At 37.9% G+C, this 22,386-nt stretch overlaps 1 long non-coding RNA gene across 1 annotated transcript; it reads right to left on the bottom strand.

Annotated features, from left to right (window-relative positions):
• Nucleotides 1-1,349: 1,349 nt before the first annotated feature.
• On the bottom strand, nucleotides 1,350-22,141 carry LOC118010406. The gene is made up of 5 exons (XR_004679188.1): nucleotides 21,030-22,141; nucleotides 16,040-16,174; nucleotides 15,631-15,768; nucleotides 8,418-8,576; nucleotides 1,350-1,696 (listed from the first exon to the last, which is right to left on the bottom strand). It is a non-coding gene; the product is annotated as an uncharacterized LOC118010406 (long non-coding RNA).
• Nucleotides 22,142-22,386: the final 245 nt, after the last annotated feature.

Genomic DNA, 22,386 nt, shown 5'->3' with positions numbered 1-22,386 from the left:
TATAAAGGCATTTTGTATAGGAAATGTGCTTGAAGAAATGACAGTTTCCCTGTGCCCCACCCCAAGGGAACAGAAGCATAGAATAATGAATGTACGGAGCACCTAAAGGACACAGAAACTTAATTTCAGTTGAGCACTCAGTGCATGACAGGATAGAGTAGAAAGCAAAGCAAAGTTGGATAAAGTCTAATATGTACAGTACTTTAGGTGAATCCTACCTACCATCTGTTTTTATAAATAAAGTGGGGGTTTTGTTTTTTCTTTTTTAAGTAGGCTCCACACCCAATGTGAGACTTGAACTCATGACCCTGAGATCAAGAATCAGATTCTCTACCAACTGAGCCACCCCGGTTCCCCTAAATAAAGTTTTACTGGACCCCGCCATGCCCATTTGTTTACTCACTGTCTGTGGCTACTTTTTTTTTTTTTTTTAAAGATTTTATTTATTTATTTGAGACAGAGAGAATGAGAGAGAGAGAACACATGGGAGGGGGGAGGGTCAGAGGGAGAAGCAGGCTCCCTGCCGAGCAGGGAGCCCAATGCGGGACTCGATCCAGGGACTCCAGGATCATGACCTGAGCCAAAGGCAGTTGCTTAACCAACTGAGCCACCCAGGCGCCCTGTCTGTGGCTACTTTTATTTATTGTCTGGCCTTTAATGAAAAAGGTTGCCAAACTCTACCTTACACAAAAACATTTTAGTGTATGTACTCTGTGTATAGAAAAAATGAAGACAATAAATTTAAACATCAGAGAGGTCTGAACAGAGCTATGCTTCTGGAAGCATGCTCAGGTTGCTGTGGCTAAGACAAGTTAGAGGGGAAAGACCCTGACGAGTCAAGAGCCCTTAAAGCTATTTTCAAAATAGATAAAATTTAGCATTATTTTATTGCTTTCTATCTTGTCTTCAATGAAATACTACAGCCTAGATTCATTCAAAACTGTGAATTTAACAGTAAAATCAGAAGAAAAACACTCTTAAGAGTGGAAAGGTAAGAGAATTTCTGTGCCTCAGAAAAATATATGTAATCTGGAGGTAAGATGTGTCTGGAAAAATGTCGGGAGCCTGAGCAGCTATGCATGGACTGGAAGAGAAGGTGCAGAGGAAAGAACACGTGGTTGAAATAGGGTCCCAGGATGCCTTGACAGTAAAGAGTAAGCCTGCCATTTCTTTTTTTTTTTTTTTTTTTAAAGATTTTATTTATTTATTTGAAACAGAGAGAATGAGAGAGAGCACATGAGGGGGGGGGTGTCAGAGGCAGAAGCAGGCTCCCTGCCGAGCAGGGAGCCCGATGTGGGACTCGATCCAGGGACTCCAGGATCATGACCTGAGCCGAAGGCAGTCGCTTAACCAACTGAGCCACCCAGGCGCCCAAGCCTGCCATTTCTAAACCAGTCTTGAATTCAGTCCATGAAGGTCATCCCAAAAAAGAAGTAAATTTGGTTATAGTAACAGATACCAATGTGAACCAGATAAAGACAAAAGGAAACACTATTAAGCTATAAAATGTGGCTACATTTAGACTACAGTCTAACCTGGAAGGTCCGGGTCCCAATTTCAAATTCTCTGGCAAGAAGATTTTGCTGTATTGATTTAGTCTGGATCAGGTGTCCACGCCGGATTGCAACTCAAGTTCAGAGGCATGAACATGTAACGTGGCCGCCAGGGCGCCATCCCACGTGGTGAGAGGACATTCCTAGAGATGGGGTGTTAGGAAGATACTTCAAAATGTGTCCTCCACAAGAAGCATAACTCCTCTATTGTAGAGAGTCATCAAGGAAGTGAAATTCACTTTGCAAAAATTCTGCTTTCAGCCACGTTTTTTGGATACCTCAGTTCCACAGAGTGCAATATCTGTATTGTATATACCAATCTATCCTATCTCCTCTCTCACATCAGACAAAGGAAAGGCTGAAAATGGCTTTTATAAATTAATTTTTAAACAATTACAGTCAACATTTTGATTGATAATCCAACGAACTACTAAAGAGAAATAAAATGCAGTGCATGGTTCAACCAACAAGCTTCTGTTTTTGAAACTCTGACCTTGACAAATTTGCATTTTAAAGTCATTCATTAATGATTTCCTTTCCGTGGCACAAATACTGAATATAAACCCAGGGAGCGGAGTATGCACAGACATCAATATGTAAAAGATATTGCTGATAAATTCATTGAATCTTGAGGTGATTAGTTTAAAACTCATTGAATTTCTAGTCTTTGAATTAATGCCTTTTTTGTTCATACATGATATTGTACAAGAAGAATCATGTGGCAGTCAAAAAAATAAGCTAACACAGTTGATATCTTCACCATTCCTCATATTCTTGACACTTCTAACAAAATGGTTTTCCACCCTGAATTGACAGTCCAAACAGAGGGACTTCACATAGAATTTTAAACTGCATTCGTGTTAGATGCTATCACAACACAATACCAAACTCATGAGATCAAACAAATAATTTCTCTTTTCCCTGATGCAGACTTAAGAAGTGTATCATCCCTTTTAACTGGTAATTTTTCTTACAAGAGTACCTTGTAGGAAGTAAAGTACATTGACGTTCTTCATACATTACTATATGCTGGGATTTAAACTGAAAGCTAGTTCCATAGGGAAACAAGGAGAAAAAAAAAATAGTGTTTTTAAGTCTCCTTCTGTGGCTTACTAAGAAAGTTAATAGTGCAGACTAAAAATGTATATGTGAATATGAAATAAATTTTTGAAGAAATATGACAAAATATTTGCAATCACCACTTTGCTAAAAGCTACAAGCTATTCCATTTCCAGCATGTGAGGGGATGAACCCTGTGACTGTAGCTGCATTATTGGCTCTTTCTTTAGTCAGACTTCCACTAGCAAAACAGATATTTAATATTCTTGATCCTAATGCTTCAGGGAAAAGTTTTGGATTTTGGGGGGGGAGGGGAGGTATTTTTCCTCTCCCTCTCTGTGCTCCTCTCATCCTAGCTTTGAGGACTTATTGATCCCATAATTATACACATATGTCTCTGAAAAATTTGTCTGTGAGCACATATATGTAGATTAATTACTTCCCATGTATTAGCCTTAGGACCTGCCTCAGATAACGAAGGTCTTCCTTTCTTTTTACCTGTGCCTTTAAGTTTTGCATCCTCTTTGGATTAAACATTCATTTCTTTCAACCTTCCTTCTCTGTCAGGCTCGGCATTTGTAGCTTTTATACAAATTATATAATCTGACCCTCACAATCATTTTCTGGAAAAGATCATCTTCCTGAATGAGAAAACTGAGGCACCGAATATCCAGACTTAGCTAGTACACATTGCAGAGCAGAGACTTAAATCCAAGTCTTTTTTTTTTTTCCTAAAGATTTTATTTATTTATTTGAGAGGGAGAGAGCATGGGCGGGAAGGTGGGGGAGCCTGATGTGGGGCTCAATCCCAGGACCCTGGGATCATGACCTGAGCTAAAGGCAGATGCTTAACTGACTGAGCCACCCAGGCACCCAAGTTCAAGTCTTTTGATGGATGCCACGTGTAGTTTGCTTTCCACTATGCCTTGTCCTTTGCTCTGCAGGGTCTTCCCACTAAAGGGCACAACTTCTACAGGTGGCCCTCTCTGCACAGGTCTCTGCTTCTAGAATCTTCTCCTTCCTGACCTATTCATTCCTCATCCTTTATAAATCATCTGTCTATTGGATTATCCAGTTTGAATGTTTTCTGTTGCCTGCTGAGAACCTGATTGGTACCGCATAATCCTAAACAGCATTCTCCAACTCTCTACTAACTTCCATCCCAATTCCCATTTCTACCATGCTCCATCTCAACTGCTCTTGCCCTTGCTCCCATTGAAGTACTCATCCCTGCGATCCTTGTTCTAGACAAACAAGTTCTTCCAGTTTTTCTTATAAGAAGAAAATAATCTGATTAAAAAAAAAACATTCTCACTATATTTCCATTACTAATAAATATGTAATGTATTACCATTCTACCCCATCTCCAAACTGGCCTACAATATTTGCATATTTGCCTTGATCTCAAAGAGTAAATCTCTAATGTCAGCATGCCAGGTATCTGCTGCAGGTGGCTTAGGGTCAGATGTTTTTGACCATGCAAGCTCAAAGATCTGCAGTTAAGGGGAGAGATTATTGGCTAGGGCTGAATTTCAAAACTACTTTTATAGCATCTAAAGTACTCGCTCCCTGTTTTGAATCTGATTGGTAATAAAAAGCATCTAGTAGATAAAATGGGATAGGTAATACATTAATATTAAACAAGAGTAAAAGAGTATGTATAGATGGAAAGTTCCAGAAGAGCCTTCTGTATAGGATGCTTATATATGGTTTCCGACTCTAAGCACATGGGCAGTTTGCTTAATTAAAAAAAAAAAAATCAATGAGATAATACAGTCAAATCATTTTTAATGAACATATTCTTTGTCATTCTATGTAATTACTTATTCTTTTCCTATTTAATATGGAGCAAGAAGTCTTATATACGTTTCAACTAAATAAAATATGAATATAAAAAATATAACCATTTAAAAATTTCCTATGGACTTTTTTCAAATAGACACATTAGAGAGGATTGGAGATTGGATTGTCCATACATTATCAAGTAATAACCCAAATAAAAATATGCTTCCAGACATGTACAGATGGCTGTTTTATAATCACTGAAACTTAAGAAATGATGAAATATGGTTGGCCTTTAGGTTTCCTGGATGAAGTCTAATAGAGGATGCTTTAGCATCTGAGGATCCAGAGGATGTATAACAAGTGTTATCACCAAGATAATGTTGGATAAAGTCTTCAGCCGAGCAGAAGTAAGAAAGCAGCCTGGGGCCTTGGGAACCTTCTGTCTGGCCTGTGGCATCGTTATCTGCCACAGTATCTAGTCTGTACAGAAACCTTATTTTAATTTCACTTGGGATCCATATGTTTCTGCCGACCTTTCCTTGCAAAGATGACTTTTTTCCCACACTTTGCTATTTTCTGCTTTCTAAGCATGTGGGTATTTTTTAAAATTCTTTTGGTTTTGTTGAAGTGACATTTCACTAGCTAAGACAAACAAAGCTTCCAACATAAGGGTGGTGATTAAAAGAGTTTGATAGTATCTTAAATGTACACACAATGTAAGACTATCACAGACGGTGCATTCTATACTCTGACACCAGCACCTACGCTTCTAAAGCCATATTTGTTTAATCCAATAGATTAATCATCCTTGAGCTTCGTTCTTATCAAATGAGCTCAAGTTCACTTTAGTGCGTTGTTGGGCTTTCTTTTAATGGACTTAAAAGAATATGAGGAAACCGTAGGGACATATTACTCATTTTCAATCCCTGCAGAACTGAGTTTTCCAACTGTCATTTAAAATATATAATACTCATCAAGAAGGCATGCCTGGAATGTGACTTGATATAAGAGAAGGCTGTAACCTAACCAACTGTACTGATACAGCTGAAGAATAAATGTCACCAGATGGCCTGCGTGAAGTCAAGGAACACAATTCTGTCAGTGTACTTTCAGCACCACCCAGAGATGAAGGTGACTCGGCCATCTGACATGGACATTCTGGTTCCTTGGCAAATATACCCTTAGGGTGTGTTGGGGGACATCATGTGTCATAATCTGATGATATCAGCCATTTAAAACATCCCATGACTGTTTTGATTGCATTTCTACCAACTCATTTGAATTTCCATGGAAATGTGCTGTTGTTTTTTATCAGGAGAGAGAATGTGCAAACCAGGTGATACCAGTATTTTAGTTCATTTGGCACTGTACTTCTCACTGAAAATTAATAAACATACTGTCACACTGAGTTATAAAAATAGGTAGCTGTAACAAAATTATTCTCTCTATCCTGCTTCCATAGCTATGCTAATGTTTAGGCAACTTTTGTAGTTTCCTTTTCTTTTTACCACTCTTCCTCATTTCTTACCTCCTAATAAACCAACTGTGACTTGTTATCCTACCTCTTTTACAGGGCAATTATGAAAATGAAGTAAAAGATACAAGTGAAAGCACTTTTATGAAATATAACAACTATGTACTTTTGAAATTGAAAATAGGGCTTTCCACATTGCAAGTACTCAATAAATATTTTGGATTTTTTTTTTACGTGCCATCTTGTTCCACAAAGGAGTTAAGGTGGAATAGCAAAAGATTATTTAGGAAATTTATCTCTCATCTTCTTTCTTCCTAGAATTGATATTCTTTCTTTTAATCTGGTTCCACCCCTCACTCACTTCCCCTTCTTTTTATATACTGTATGTGTGTGTGTGTGTGCACTCAGAGCTAAATATTTATTCCTTTCCTTATTCTGAGGTTATTTTTTTTCCCATCATTCACAAAGTATTGTCATAATAGTATTAGTTAAGCTTTATTGTGTACTATACTAAATATTTAAATACACTATCTCATTTAATATTCAAAATAACCCTAAAACGTAGCTAGTACTTATTGGCTGCTTACTGTCTGCTTGGTCCTATTTTTCCATTTACCAAGGAGAGAACTAAAGTTCAGAAAATTTAAGCAACATGACCAAGGTCACAGAGATTATAGGTAGAGAAGCTAAAGCTTGAATCCAGATATTTGACTACATGGTGTTCTACTGATTGTCTTTATATACATATTTTTAGAGTAAAACATTTCTCCTTTACCTACCCAACTCCCTTCCCTTCCCCTGACAGAAGGAGGAAAATTGATAACACCATTTGAAACATGTTAGCACCGTTTTCTGGTATTATCACTATATTTTCAATAAACGTGCTTATTGTGATATATCCTGATTTTTCACTAATGACTACATGCTATAAAAGATGGAATTTAACTCCCTATACCACTGCCTCACATGCAAACATTTCCTTCCCCCATCTTTCCACTCTAAAAAAAAGTTGTATTCCTGACAGTATCTGTAGGTCTTTTTTCATGAGCTATGTTTTTCCACAGAGGAATCCTACAATCTCCTGCCTAAGGAATATAAATTGAGCCTCCAATATTCTGGGTATTAAGAACCCCATGGAAAAGGGTTCTGAGAGTCTCATTTTTGAGAATGTAGACTTTCACATTTCCCCCATTTTTATTATGGTATCTTCCCAGCGTATCCACACTTAACTGTCTAGCATCTCCAAAAGCAGAACATCCTCGGATTCAACCAGTTAACCTTCAGGCTTCTGCTTGGAAAAAGTGGGAATAAAGAGGAATTGGGAACTCCTCCTTATAACACTGTCAACCCATTCCCTGCTTTCAGCTCTGCCCTGCATTCCCACCTTCAGAAGCACCTGGTGGTTTCAATTTGGGAGCCTTTCCAGGGTTCAGCAGTTTTAATTAATTTATTGGTAGGCTTAGGTTTCAGCTTTCCTAGACCTGCTAAGTCAGTTACCATTCATCCATCTGCTTGGCAATTCCAAAATTATCTGTTGTTCCAAAAATGTACTGGAACGTTAAATGACTGATTGAGAGGTGAAGTCTTATACTTCGAATTAGCAAGCCAGATCAACCAATGAGAACACACTTGTCCACAGTGTTCTCAGTATCCTGGTCCTCTCCAAATCTATTTAGGGAAAGGGAATGTTGGTTGAGAGAGGAAATTACAGATTATCCGTTCCATTTAAGTCAACAATTAAATAACCTTGTGTGAAAATTACTTCTAAGATCCATACTTCCATCACTACTGTTTCACAAAGAATTTTAGCTTGTCTACTTGCATATATGGTCTCCAAGGAGACCTATCTGCTTCTTGTCAGTATATGCCCAATGCTAAGCATGCTGCCTGACCTATAATTGGTGCTCAATAAATGTTTGCTGAAAGGATGAACACAAAGATGTACCCCTCAGGTAGAGGTTTAGTTCAGTTCAGCAAGAAATGATTATGATTCATGATCATAGAGAAGAGCAGTGAAATCCTCATGAGAAACTTCCTTGTTCACAAGTGCTGCAAGAATATGAATCCTTTTATTTATTTATTTTTTCAATGCAGAAGATTCTTTTATCATAGTATGGGGACAGGACCCATGGGCAGAAAGAGCTGCACTGGGATTGTGAGGAGTGACTGATTATAAATTTTTCAGTTTGTGGGGGTTAGGGATAACATAAGTTTCTAAGGAATTGTGTATGATGAAAGCAATATCTCCAAAACCTAGGATGGCTGGCTATTGTCAAGATAAGGTTGTTTTTAATCTTTAATGGAACATCAACATTAAGGTAGCATGAGTTCTTTGAAGAATGTCATGCTCTGCATGTCTCAGGAATTTATCAGTGGGCTGCAAGTTGTAAGGAGACTTAATTTTAGCTGCATTTGTTTTGTCTTTGCTCTCCTCATCATTTTCCCCATGAACAATTTTGACCCTTAAATCTTTAAGTTTGCTGAGGGTGAAAGGTCTTATCTTCTATAACTTCTTCCTGCTGAATAGGGTGTAAAGATGTCCCTACCTATGGATCAACATTGGTCAGTTGGGGATGTAGGAGTTATGAAAGGCAAAGGCAGCTAAATCCAAGGTAGACATCATATATGACTCTTCTTGAGTTGAAAGGATCATCTGTCAGCTTGAAGTTATGGCATTCAAGGAGTCTCAGGACCAGGTAAAGAGACTTTGGAGAAGACAACAAAATAATATTAATATTATTATGAGAATATGAATCCTTTTAAAGATATCCTACCTAAGGTCTACTTTGGATAGACACTGGACATTTAAGAGGAAAAATATATCTAATTTATATATGCTTCAGGGGCACCTGGGTGGCTCAGTCGGTTAAGCATCCAACTCTTGATTTCAGCTCATGTCATGATCTCAGGGTCATGAGATGGAGCCCCACGTCAGGCTCTGTGCTGGGCATGGAGCCTGCTTAAGATTCTCTCTCTCCCTCTCCCTTTGCCCCTCCCCCTGCTTGCACACATGCACGTGGGCTCTCTCTCTCTCAAAATAAATAAATAAATCTTCTTTTACAAATTTATATATGCTTCACATTTGAACCTCATCTTCAAACTCAGATGTTCAAGAAGTTAGTATTACTTCCTTAGTTCTAACTACTAAATTTCTACTGGGGTAGAAAGTCCCTCAAGTAATTAAGTAATTAATCTCAGTCAATCCCAGTAAGTCCCCACTCCCTTTTTTTCAGGGTGCATCCACAATCAGAGGGGCTTCTTCAGTACCAAGGCATTTATATATGTGGAAGGAGTAAAGAAAGGACAGGTAGAATCTGGTTCTCAGTGTCATCTGTCTGCATGGCATGTGCCAACCCGTTCAGTCTGCAAAGAGGGAGGGGTGGAAGATGAGCTTAGGAGAAAGGACATTAGGAATGGAAAATGCCAAGAAAAGCTTGATTAATATCTCAAAGATATTATCCCACCTTTTCCAATTGGAATCCCATGGGGTTGATTTCCTTCAATTTTAATTTTATCGCATTTTTTTTTTTAAGATTTTATTTATTTTTTGACACAGAGAGAGACAGCGAGAGAGGGAACACAAGCAGGGGGAGTGGGAGAGGGAGAAGCAGGCTTCCCGCCGAGCAAGGAGCCCGATGCGGGGCTCGATCCCAGGACCCTGGGATCATGACCCGAGCCGAAGGCAGACGCTTAACGACTGAGCCACCCAGGTGCCCCAATTTTATCACATTTTTGCCCAAACCTCTTCCTTGTCTTATCTGTCTTTCCGGGAGTGCTCTGTACCCCCTTCCCACATTCCCCAGTGGTTTATTTCGCCTGACCCAGGCTGTTTGTTTCTGTCTCACAGTTGTCCTGCTGCCAACAGGGTGGGATGACCAGGCTGCGCCAAGCTATCCAGATAATATCACTCCTGGCAGGAAGAGAGATTTGCAACAGTAATACATATTGCGCCTTCCTCACATTCCGGACACTCCCAGGAATCATGTGGGGCCCACTTGTACATAATTGGCTCTCCACTTCATTCATCTGGCAGCCAAGACCCATAAACTAAATCTGGTTTCCAGCAACAGCAGTGGTAACATCAGTATCAAAACTAGTTTAGTCCATTCCACAAATGTAAAATTTTTTAAATTTGCTTTGACAAATACTCCTGTGAGCAGTGTTTCTGGAGACCACCTCCAACCATATTTTTACTGAGAACTTGTCTTTTTATAGATCATAACAATAATAACAACTGACATACAGTGAACCTTTTTCTGGGCTTAGGCTAAATGTTTTACATAAACTTTCTCATTAAATCCCCATCACAATCTCATCTCCATTTTACAGATAAAGAAATAAGATTATAGAGAATAGTCACATTATTTGCCTAAACTCACATAGCTTATAAATACTGAGTCCAGAATTAACCAAGAATTATGCCAGAATTTGAACTCTTAACCACTATCATATTCGGCCAACCAAATTGGCACACAAATTTATTAAGTAATCTCTAACTTAAAAGATAGTACCAAAAAATTAGATGTCATTAGGAAAAAGAGAAATTCAAACTCATATTAGCTGTTCTAGGTGAAAATAATATTTTTTTCCCAATTGAAATACTAGCACAGATACATAATTAACACCAAAATGTAACCTGAAGAAAGCAAGAGTGAATGGGTCCATTTTTTTTAACTTTAGAAACAAATTCATCACTACCACAGTGATGAAACCACTAAGCAGAAAGCCAAAAACAAAACAAAACAAGTATATCAAAAAACTATCCCATTCCATTTCTGCCTCTATTCCTTTTTATAATTTTCTTCTCCTGGTACTTGGATATAAAATACTAGGGAAGTGTACATTTATTTATCCTCATGTTATAAAAAGACAACCTGAGAGAGCTGAACCACCACTAAGCCAAGAATCAGAAACTACACTCAATGCAAACTCAACCACTAACCAGCCATGAGAAATTAGTAGACATGTCACTAAAGCATTGTCTTAAAGAAGCATGCAAAATAAGAGGGCTAGACTGAATAAGCTTGCAGGTTCTTTCCAGCTTGAACATTCTTTTATGTCAATCATGTAGCTCAAATTATGAACATTTCTTTTCTGAATTAGCAGGCCCAGAGGGATCTCTTGAAGAAGAAAAATATAATAGGAAATTAAAAATAAGTAAGGATCTATCATTACAGATCAAGCCCAAAGTTGCATATTTCTAAAAGGCAGGTAATCTTATTGTCTCAACTATTATACAAATGCAGCGGAAATGACCCAATAATAGTATTTTCATACCATACGGGGACTTCTATCTTAAATACTACTCCACCTGTCTTTGTCTTTCTGCAACTTGTTACTCTCTGTTCTCATCTTCAACATAGTTTACCCTAAGAATTTATCCTTCACTCTCTCTGGAGAAAAATAAATCCACCCTTAGCATTCTGTGAATTTCCTAATAGAAACTTTTTATAATTTATTGTAATTGCTTATGAATTGATTTTTCTTCTGACAATATCATAAGCTCTGAGAGTCTGTCTCTTTTTCTCAGTAGCACTTACAAGAGTTACTGGCACATGGTAGTTGCTCAATGAATTTTCTCTGGTCCAATTCCCTCACTTACAGATGAGAAACTGCAGCTCCTGGACACAAACACTAAATTCCTGGCATAGAGCTCTTTTCACCACATAACACTGTCTCTCAAACTCTGAAGTATGTATTACATATTTTCAGACTAACTTTAAGTAGAGACAGGGATGATAATAACTCTATTATAAAATGCAAATATGCTAAGACATATGTGGAGTTAAAAAAAGTCTTGCCCTAGATAAATGCAAGCAGAAAAAATATAAAATTCCTAGCTGATTGTGAGATATAGATAGGATCAAAGAAGTTGCTGACAATTCCTCAGTTTTTAAATCAAATCACAACCATGACCAGTTAAAAGACATAACATAGGTGTTTACTCCCAGGACCTGGCGGGGGGCGGGGGGGTTGGAAAAAAAAAGAGGCAAAATCTAGAGTTCTCAGACTTAGAAAGAAAGATAAAGTTTGAATTTTTTTTTTCTTTTAAGTAGGCTTCATGCTCAGTATGGAGTCCAATGTGGGGCCCAAACTCAACGACTCTGAGATCAAGACCTGAGCTGAAATCAAGAGTCAGATACCTAACTGACTGAGCCACCCGGGTGCCCCTAAAGTTTGGAACTTTTAATGTTTCATTAATAGATGGACAAGAATGATTTATAAAGATACATATACAGCACCACCACCACCATCACCACCACCACCATATGTATGCAAGGGTTTTTAGGGTTTTAAAAATACCCATCGGTGTACATGTGCATCATATAAAAATAGTCTGGATAAACCCTAAAATTAAAAAAGATTGAATGAGCTATCAGTACAGGGCAACTGTGGATCAAGCTCTGGACACATGACTTTATTCCTAACTGAGTCTGACTCATTGGATCATTTTGAGGACCTAACACTCCCAGAGGTCTCCGCAGGCAAAACGAAAGCACTCAGTGGTTACTGACATGGAGCCTTCATGTGGAAAACTGAATGGAGAAGTCTGGCATGGGGAGTGGGAAGGGTAAGACAGATACCAGGAGAAAAGATACTGAAAGAAAGCAAAACTAGTTCCTCAGCACAACACCGTCAAACAGCCCACTTCTCAGTCTTTACCTAACTTTTATTTTTTGGTGCTACAACAGTTACCTGGGGTCCATGAAGAAATAGCACAAAGACAAAAAGCAATACACTAAAGGGACGCCTGAGTGGCTCAGTCGGTTGAGCGTCCGATTCTTGATTTTGGCTCAGGTCATGGACTCAGGGTTCTGAGATAGAGCCCCATGATGGGTTCCGACCTGAGCGTGGACCCTGCTTAAGATTCTCTCTCCCTCGCCCTCTGCTCCTCCCCCTACCCCCCACCCCCACCACTGGCACACTCTCTCTCTCAAAACAAACAAACAAGCAAAAAAAAAACACTAAGGATGGCAGATTAAAAAGAGGAAAAGCCCTTTTAATATTACTTGAAGAGATTCTTGTGATTCAATATGGTGTAATATAACAGAAGAATTTATTGAAAATAAGTGATTTATACTCTGTAATCAAACTATGTAAAGCTCACCAAAAAGTTTAAAATAAGCACCTTATACACACACCCCACTCATTCAACTTACACATAACTAACCATACAACTGAAAATTTACAACACTTCTCAATTTGTGTATTAATGTAAATCAGAGTGGGGGCTATGATTAAGGGAGATTTCTTGCCTGGTTCTAGTTAGAATCTTTTCTCTTTTCTTATTTCCAAATTGTTGAAAAGCGGCCTCTTTCTAATGCTTTTGGAAGGAAAAATGAACATACCATTTCCCAATGTAAACCCTCCAATCATTTTGTTATGAAAATGTATCCCACACCATCATCAAATGTAAACATCCCACACTCCCTGGGATATGTCTGCAAAAGTCTGCATCAAAGGCAAAGGGTTCATATTAACAGGGCACAAGCAGGCATTCCACATTGGAGAGTACATACAAATATTTAGAATATTATAAAATATTTTATCTGTTGCAGTTTAGGTGTTATTAATAAAACTTACAATAATAAAATTAGAAGGCTTGTGTACTTTGGAAAGCAAAACAATGCTTGAAAAATAGAATAGATGGCAGTTTTCTTAAATTGGATTTTTTTAAAGTATAAAATATACATCATTTAAAAATATGTGTAGTTTCGAAAATGTAAAACAGAACATCAAAACCAGGAAAGACAAAAGAGAAACTTCAGATCATTTTAAGGAAGAGGAAACTACCAGCACTAAGTGACAGAAAGTGAAGGAACTCCTCAAGCCCTGCTTCCGTAGGAGGCTTTTTAAACCTTTAATAACAGAACGAATGGGGGGAGGGGTGGATCACTTGTTAAGGCCACGCTATCCCACCTCACTTAATTTGACTTTGTGTTCTTCATCAGTCTCAAACCCCGAGTGGATTCCCTCTCTGACTCCTCTCCTGTTGCTCTCCTTTGCACTCTGCACAGCTGGGTTGTGTCTGGCTTTTCTCTTCGCGGATTGCAAAAAAATGTGCCAGATGAAATGGACTGCTCCCATCTTGGTGTCATTTTATAAAATTCTCAGGTTCCACAATTTTCCTCCCAACGTCTCTTGAAGAAAGAGAAATCCTTAGAATAACAAGTGATCGCTCCTTCACCAGGAGTAGGGATGGGAAGAAATAATAACCCAAGGGAGAAAAAGGGACAAAAAACAACTGCTTATAGTGGTGTTTGGAGAAAATTATGTAAATATTTATGCAAAGACAGCTTTGCAGAACACATCGAGATGCATCAGAACCCGTGCGTACAGGCAGCCTCACAGTTGGATCAACAGCCTGAAAAGCAGATGTGCCAATTTCCTGTATTTGATTATGATGATTCCTAATTATGCCAAAGCTGTGGCAATGTCCTTCCCTAGAATGACTCTTAATTTTGTTTTGCTAAGCCACACACACAACTTGTTTTGGACGTGTAATTCATTGTCACGTTAAGTCTATGAAATACTCATTCGCTTGCCTAATAGTTCTGAGGACAATGGCTCACATGGATGCTGTTTTCTTTTTTAATTTGGCATTTGCAAGCATGCAGGGGAAAAAGTAAGAAAATATGCAGAGTGATAGAGCCATGCTGTTTAACATCAGTGAGGCTCCGGCTTTTCCACCATGGTACAAATGAAAAGAATACCATTATATGGTTGTTCTTAAAAGGGCAGTTTTCTTGCTTTTCTTGTGTTTACACTTACAATGTCATTATCAACAAAAAAACTCGGCACCATTTAGATTAGGCATGGACTATAAGCCAGAGCAAACGGAGAATACCTCTATCAGATGTCAAAATTAACAAGTAGCTTGACCGTTGAGGTGCTTTGACCCAACTGCATGGTAGTTGGAGGGAGAAAAGCAAAATATGACTAATTCAGGAGTCATAGAATCCTCCGTATGAACCTTTAACTTCTCTGACACACACATTTGCTAACCTGACTTTAATAGTTAAATTCTTTTGCACTTCAGACCCCACAACTGATATTCATTATCTGCTTTATAACATAAAATGTGCTTTTCACTTATAATCCTTTATTTGTACTGTACAACAATCCCATGAGGTCAGTATTGTTATTACCCTTATTTATAGATGTAGAAATAAGTACAGAGAAGTTAAATTACATGTTCAAAGAAAGCAACAGAATCTGGACTTAAACTTCAACTTATACACAGATCAATAACTCTTTATTAAGCATCTATTTATTAACTAGGCTTGATCCTTATGAAAAATAGTGACAGAGGCAGAGCTGGGTCTGGCCCCTTCCCATCTCCAACTTTTAACCAATTGTTTTGTTTTGTTTTTAAAGATTGTGTTTATTTATTTGACAGAGAGAGAGAGTTCAAGAGAGCACAAGCCAGGGAAGCTGCAGAGGGAGAGGGAGAAGCAGACTCCCCCCTGAGCAAGGAAACCTATGCAGCTAGATCCCAGAATCCCAGGATCCCAAGATTCTGGGATCATGACCTGAGCCAAAGGCAGACACTTAACTGACCGAGCCACCCAGGTGCCCCAACTTTTAACAAATTGTAAATATGTTTCTCTCCCTCCAGGAATCTAGTGGCTTCCTGCTTCTCTCTGTATGAGGAACCAACATCAGCTCCTCCACTTCAGGCTCTGAATCCTTCTAATTTCTTCTCCAAACATTCTCCCCAATTTTGCTCCTTTACAGACGTAATCCAGATTTACTCACTATGGAAAAACTTGAGGACTTGATTGTGATTTGCACTACAATGTAAGCTTGATGAAGGGAGACCCTTTGTTTTCTTCAGTCTTCGTCTCCAGCAGAACCTTGAGTGGTGCCTGGAACACTGTAGGCCTCAGTAAATATCTGTTAAATATATATAGTTGTAGTCCATATTTAAACTCATTAAAACAAAACTATCTTAATCTGGGTTTCCTAAAATAGAACATTAGACAAGGACTCAGATTGAAGTAGTTTATATGGAAAATAACGGCTGGAAGTAGATGTGAGGGAGGAGGGGGTGAATTAGGGGAGGGGCAAACCCAATATAAAGCTTTATAATCAAGTTCACTTTTTAGCTGACAGTAGCTCAACTCCCCCCACTCCCAGAACCTCTTGGCTATGTACAGACACTCACAGAACTGTCCACTCAAGAAACGGGTCTGGAGCATTTATCTGTGGACTCTTCTGATAGACAGCCACCCTGAGAGTGTTTATATGCCCACACTTCCAAGGAGCATAGTAGGCTCTTCCCATAGCTTTGGAGAAGTCCCTGAAGAAGAAAGTAGAAATACACAGTATAGTAAATGCTATCAACATGAGATGAGTCTGAGCCTACAAAATGAGTCTAGCCAAACAAACTAAACATGGTAGCAACAGCTAATATTAGATGTGACAAAGAGGATGTATAACAAAGAACCAAAGTACCAGCTCTACCAACACAAAGGAAAATCAAGAGATACTAGTGTTATTTATTATTCTAGCTAGGAAAATTACAAGAATTTCTGGAATTCTGAAAGTACTGGAATTCTAGAATACTACTTCGTAGGCATGCAATCAAGTACGGCTTCTTATGAAGGACTGAGAATGTGTGACATTTTGATACTACAGGAACAAGTAAGCAAGTGTTTGTCAAGCTGAATCTATAGACTTAACTCCTCAAAGTCTGATGACCAGTTTTTTGGAGATTTGCAGGTTTGAAGCATATATGCAGAGGCGCCTGGGTGACTCAGTCGTTAAGCGTCTGTCTTCGGCTCAGGTCATGATCCCAGGGTCCCGGGATCGAGCCCCGCATCGGGCTCCCTGCTCGGCGGGAAGCCTGCTTCTCCCTCTCCCACTCCCCCTGCTTGTGTTCCCTCTCTCGCTGTGTCTCTCTCTGTCAAATAAATAAGTGAGATCTTTAAAAAAAAAAAAGAATATATGCATACTATAGTATATAGCATATAATGCAGTATAATATATGATGTATATATATATATATATACATGTAATATATATACTATTATAGTGTGTGTGTATATATACACATCATCTATTTATGCGCATACTTTCATTTTAATTAAAGAATCATTGTAATAAAATAATTTAGTTTATCTCTCAGGGTCCATAAGAACCCTTTTAGAAGGAATCCTCACCTTACTTAAATCTGAAAAAGTGTTGAATCAGGATATAATATGCACTCAGGACAAAACGGCCTTATCAGATATTAAGAAAACCATGGAGCCTTAAACTACATTTGTATTGTACAAACAACTATTATATTCATAACTATTACATATAAAATTTTTAAATGTTGCAGAAATAATTAGGTGAGAGAGGCAAAGTACCCACTATAAGGAATTCATCCTACACTTAGCTGGGAAAATAAATCACTTGTTGTCATCCCTAGCACTATAGCCAATGCATTTTGCTTGGCAAATAAAAGGTGAGGGAATAATCCATAGGAGGCCAACAATGCTATGAGCTTGATTGTACAAAGTGACTTCATAAACATGATGAAATTTGGAGTAGGCCTTCTAAGTGCAGAGGATGAAGATCTGGAAGAAGAAGAGAGTTTCCAGGCAGGAGAATGCAGGCACAGAAATAAGAAAGTGGGTGAGTGTATCCCTAGGGCACAAGACAAATTATTTTCACAAAATGAAAGTACATTTTGAGGAATAATGGAAGATAAGATTGGAAAGGTCAGTAAAGAACATATTTAAGAGAATTATGAATACCAACCCTGTAATTTGAAGTAGTAAACTCTGGACAATGGATAGCCATTAAAGATTTGGGACAGGTGGTAGGGTGAGAGCTAAGGCACTGTTTTCAGAATACTAGAAAAATGTCAGTGATAGCGGAAGGGAAAATAGGTCTTTTGGAATCAAGCTTCAAATTATCTTAATCTCTAACTGAAATAAAGGCATTGAAGAGTGTCCCTATATCCAAGAAGCTAATGTAAAATCTCTCTGTAGAAAGACAGTATCTCTTAGGCCTGAAGTTATCTCTACAATGTTCCATATGCAATGTCAGACCTGCAATCCAAATTCAAGAGGAGTAAGAGGAGGGGCTCCTGGGTGGTTCAGTCAGTGAAGCCTCGGATTCTTGATTTCAGCTCAGGTCATGATCTTGGAGTCATGAGATCAGCCCCACCTCGGGCTCCATGCTGAGTGTGGAGTCCACTTGGGATTCTCTCTCTTCCTCTCCCTCTGCCCCTCCCAGAACCTCTTGCCTATGTACAGAACACTCACAGAACTGTCCACTCAAGGAACAGGGGTCTGGAGCATTTATCTGTGGACTCTTCTGATAGACAGCCACCCTGAGAGTGTTAATATGCCCACACTTCCAAGGAGTGGCAATAAATAAATAAATAAATAAATAAATAAATAAATAAATAAAATCTTTAAAAAATAAAGAGGAATAAGAGAAGACAAAACAACAATCTAATCAAAACCAAGAAGAACATGAGAAAATAAAAAGAGAGCCACAGGGATGTCAACAGTAACTTTAAAATAACTATGCTTGATATGTTAAAGGAAATAAAATAATTTTGACATAGAACCAAATAAAGCACATTTTAGAAAGGAAAAATGCAATAACCAAAATCAGGAACTTTATGTAAGGGTTTATAAGCAGATTATAGAAGGTAAAGTGATCATTAATGAACTTGAAGGTGAGTCAGAGGAAAAGATTCAAAGAAAGACGAAAAGTATGAAAAATAGAGAAAATATGTTAAAGGCATAAAAGACTCAGTGAAGAGGGGCACCTGGGTGGCTCAGTCAGTTAAGTGATGGACTCTTGATTTCAGCTCAGGTCATGACAGAGAGTCGGCTTGAGATTCTCTCTCTCCCTCTCCTTCTGCCCCTCCCCCTGCTCTCTCTCTCTCAAAAAAAAAAAAAAATGAGATTCATTGAAGAAAAATCTAACACAGGTATAACTAGAGAACCAAGAAGGCAAAAAAAAAGAAATTTGGGAAGGATGAATAGAAATGATGGAAGCCAGAGACCATGGAATAGTTTAAAGAAAATAACTGCAACTTGGAATTTGTCACTGAGAGAAAACAACATCCAAAACTAAGGAGAAATATTTAATTCTTTCAAATCCACACTGAAGAAAATTCTAAAAAGTATTGAAGCTGGGAGAGCTATGGTCTTAGAATTTCAGAGATTCAAGAAAAAATTAAAAGCAAAAACAAAAGGCAATTAGGTGGGTAATTCTAAATAAATACTGGCTATTTAAACCAAAACAATAATGTTTTGTGAACTTTAATATTTACTAAGAATCAAAACAGATGGCAACAATAGCATAAAACCCGTGAGGGAGGATAAATGGAGTTAAAGTATGCTAAGACTCTTGTATTATCCAGAAAAAAACGAAAAGAGCACTAATTTAGGTTACTTTGATAATTTAAGGATGCATGCTTTAATCTCTAGTGTAACCATTAAAAGAATGTATGACTACTAAGATAACAGAGAGAGAAATTAGAAAAATCGGAAAAATATGGCATCAATCCAAAGAAGGGAAAAAAAGAGATAAAAAATAAATTAGTTGGGATGAATAAAAATTACATAGAAATTTAAATCCAGACATATCAGTAACTGCATTGAATGTAAATGGCTTAAATGTTCCCAAGAAAGACAGATTATCAAAATGAAATTAAAAAAACAAAACTCAACCATTTCCCTCCCACAGAGAGACAAATATAAGGATACAGAAAGATTGAAAGTAAAAGGATAAAAGCAAAAGATATGTGCTGCAAATATTAACCAAAAGAAAGCTGGTATAGCCCTAAAGACTTTATGGCAAAAAGCATTACTAGGGCTCAAGAGAACACTTCATGGAGCACTGGGTGTTATACGCAAACAATGAATCATGGAACGCTACATCAAAAACTAATGATGTAATGTATGGTGATTAACATAACATAATAATAAAAAAAAACTAAAAAAAAAAAGGGAACACTTCATAAAAGGCTCAATTCACCAGGAAGATACAGTAATTCTAAACATGAAAACAAAAATACAGAGAACTGAGAAAAATAAATAGATCTATAACCACAGTAGGATATTATAACATCCTTCTCTCAGAAACGAATAGAATAAGCAGATAAAAGATTCGAAAAGATATAGAAGATTTCATCAACATGATTAGCAAATATAAACTACTATCATGTAACAACAGACACTGAATTCAACAATTGTTTTTTTGTTAAAGATTTTATTTATTTATTCATGAGAGACAGAGAAAGAGAGAGAGAGGCAGAGGCAGAGGGAGAAGCAGACTCCTCGCCAAGCAGAGAGCCCGATGCAGGACTCGATCCCAGGACCCAGGGATCATGACCTGAGCCCAAGGCAGAAGCTTAACCGACTGAGCCACACAGGCTCCCTACATTCAACAATTGTAAAACACATATTCTTTTCGGATGCCCACAGAACACTGACAAAAAGTGACCATATTCCAGGGCATAAACTGAAATTGGGTACAAAGTATATACAAAGTATGACCACAATGTAAAGAAACTGAAACCAATTAAAAAAAAAAAAAAACCTCACATGTGTTTGAAAAATAATAAATACATTTCTAAACAATCGAAGGCCAAAGGAGAAATCACAGTCTTGAAGTCCAGAAAATATTTTAAATGAGTAACAGTAAAAATACTACTTATCAAAATTCATGGAATGCTGCTAAGTCTGAGATTATGACCTTAAATGGACATACAAAACAAAGCAAGGCTGAAATTCAATTATCTAAGCATCTCTTTCCCATTTTCATAGAGGAAAAGAACAGCCTAAAGAAAATAGTCGGGGGGGAAAAAAGAAGAAAACACATCAGAAAAAAATTAATACAATAAAAACAAATATACACTAAAGAGGATCAGTCAAGTCAAAAGTTGGTTCCTTAAAAATAAGACACAAATTCATCAAACAGCAGAAGTTAGAAAACTGGGGATAAATGCTTTATCTTTAAATGACCTATAATGCTGACAAAAACAAAGACCTCTATCTTCGTATTTTTAAACCTGCCATTTTGTGCCTCTGCTTTCTGGTCTAACCTCCTTCAGTCTCTCTCCATCACATTAGTGCCAGTATGATAATACAAATGTGTGTTGAGTAAACAAGGGGATGTTGCTGACACCAGGAAACACTTACCCTGAGGGTATTCCTAATTGGGATCCTGAGTAGTCAACCACTCCACAAGCAAACCACTCCACAGGACTCAAGTTTCTTCAAGGACTCAAGAGAATTCTGCAATCCCTACCAGAGGGTATCGCTTTTTTCAACAAAGTGGCCTTAGACTGAACCATGCAGTTTGAACTCATACTCTGCTCCAACCCATCTTGTACAATAGAGATTGCCTCTGGCCTCTGGTCCTCTGGGTCCTTGAGGGACCAAGATCCTTTCATTTTTCTCTCTAAAATCAGGAAGAGCTGACTTGAGTAAAGCCACAGTGATACAATGACCACCTCCAGAGCGAGCTGCTGTTTCCTGCCTGCTCAATCCAGCCTTTCTCTCTCTCTAGGCTTTGAAACTCTTGTGTTTACATAATCTCTTCCTCCAAAAAGTCCCTCTGTTATGTTATCCGGGGTCATACTGTCCACTCTCCAGCTGAGCATGCCTCCTGACTCAGCATCACAGTTCCCATTCGCTCATTTATAAGTACATGTTCTCCCGACAGGGGGAAGGGAGAATGGTCATTAAGACTGCCAAACTATTACAAATTTAGGCCCCCCTGTTAAAATTTTAACATAGCTATCCCTGTATGAACCTCCTAATCTCTGCTCAATCTTATAATTCTCAATAACAATTCTTGGGAGGGGTGCAGATTATTCAGACTATAATGATTAAACTGTAAGTAAAACATCAGAGACCCCAAAAGATGATCAATTTGGTGCCTTTGCATAGGGATAGACTTACCCACAAATTATCATTATGAGTTTTTTTCCATTCTGCTTAGTAAAGTGGTTGAGGAAAAAGGACATCTGGGCTTGGGTTCAAATCTTAGTTCTGCCATGTATTAGCTATGCAATGTGGGGCAAGTTGCTTATCTTCTCCATGACTGTCGCTTCATATATAAATAGGTAAAATAAATGCATCTATCTATAATGTATTTTTGTGGATTTAATGAAGTAATATATACAAATTGCCTAACAGAGTTCCCAAAACAGAACACACTAGAAATGTTATTATTAATTATAGTTTTTATTGTAGATATAATTAACAAAGTGTTATATTAGTTTCAGATGTGCAATATAATAAACCAACAATTCTATACATTTCTCAGTGCTTGTCGAGATAAATGTGCTCTTAATGCCCTCTTCCTATTTCACCCCCGCCACCCCACCTCCCCTCTGGCAACCATGTTTGTTCTCTGTATTTAAGAGTCTGGTTTTATCTTTGTTTGTCTCTTTTTGTTTTGTTTGTTCATTTGTTTTGTTTCCTTTTTTTTTTTTCTTTCAAGATTTTATTTAAATTCAAGTTAGTTCACATATAGTATAGTGTTAGTTTC

Source organism: Mirounga leonina, unplaced genomic scaffold (assembly GCF_011800145.1).
Source record: "Mirounga leonina isolate KUSES-001 unplaced genomic scaffold, KU_Mleo_1.0 Mir_129, whole genome shotgun sequence".
NCBI classification, from domain to species: Eukaryota; Metazoa; Chordata; class Mammalia; order Carnivora; family Phocidae; genus Mirounga; species Mirounga leonina.
This window is presented reverse-complemented; position numbering and strand designations above follow the sequence as displayed.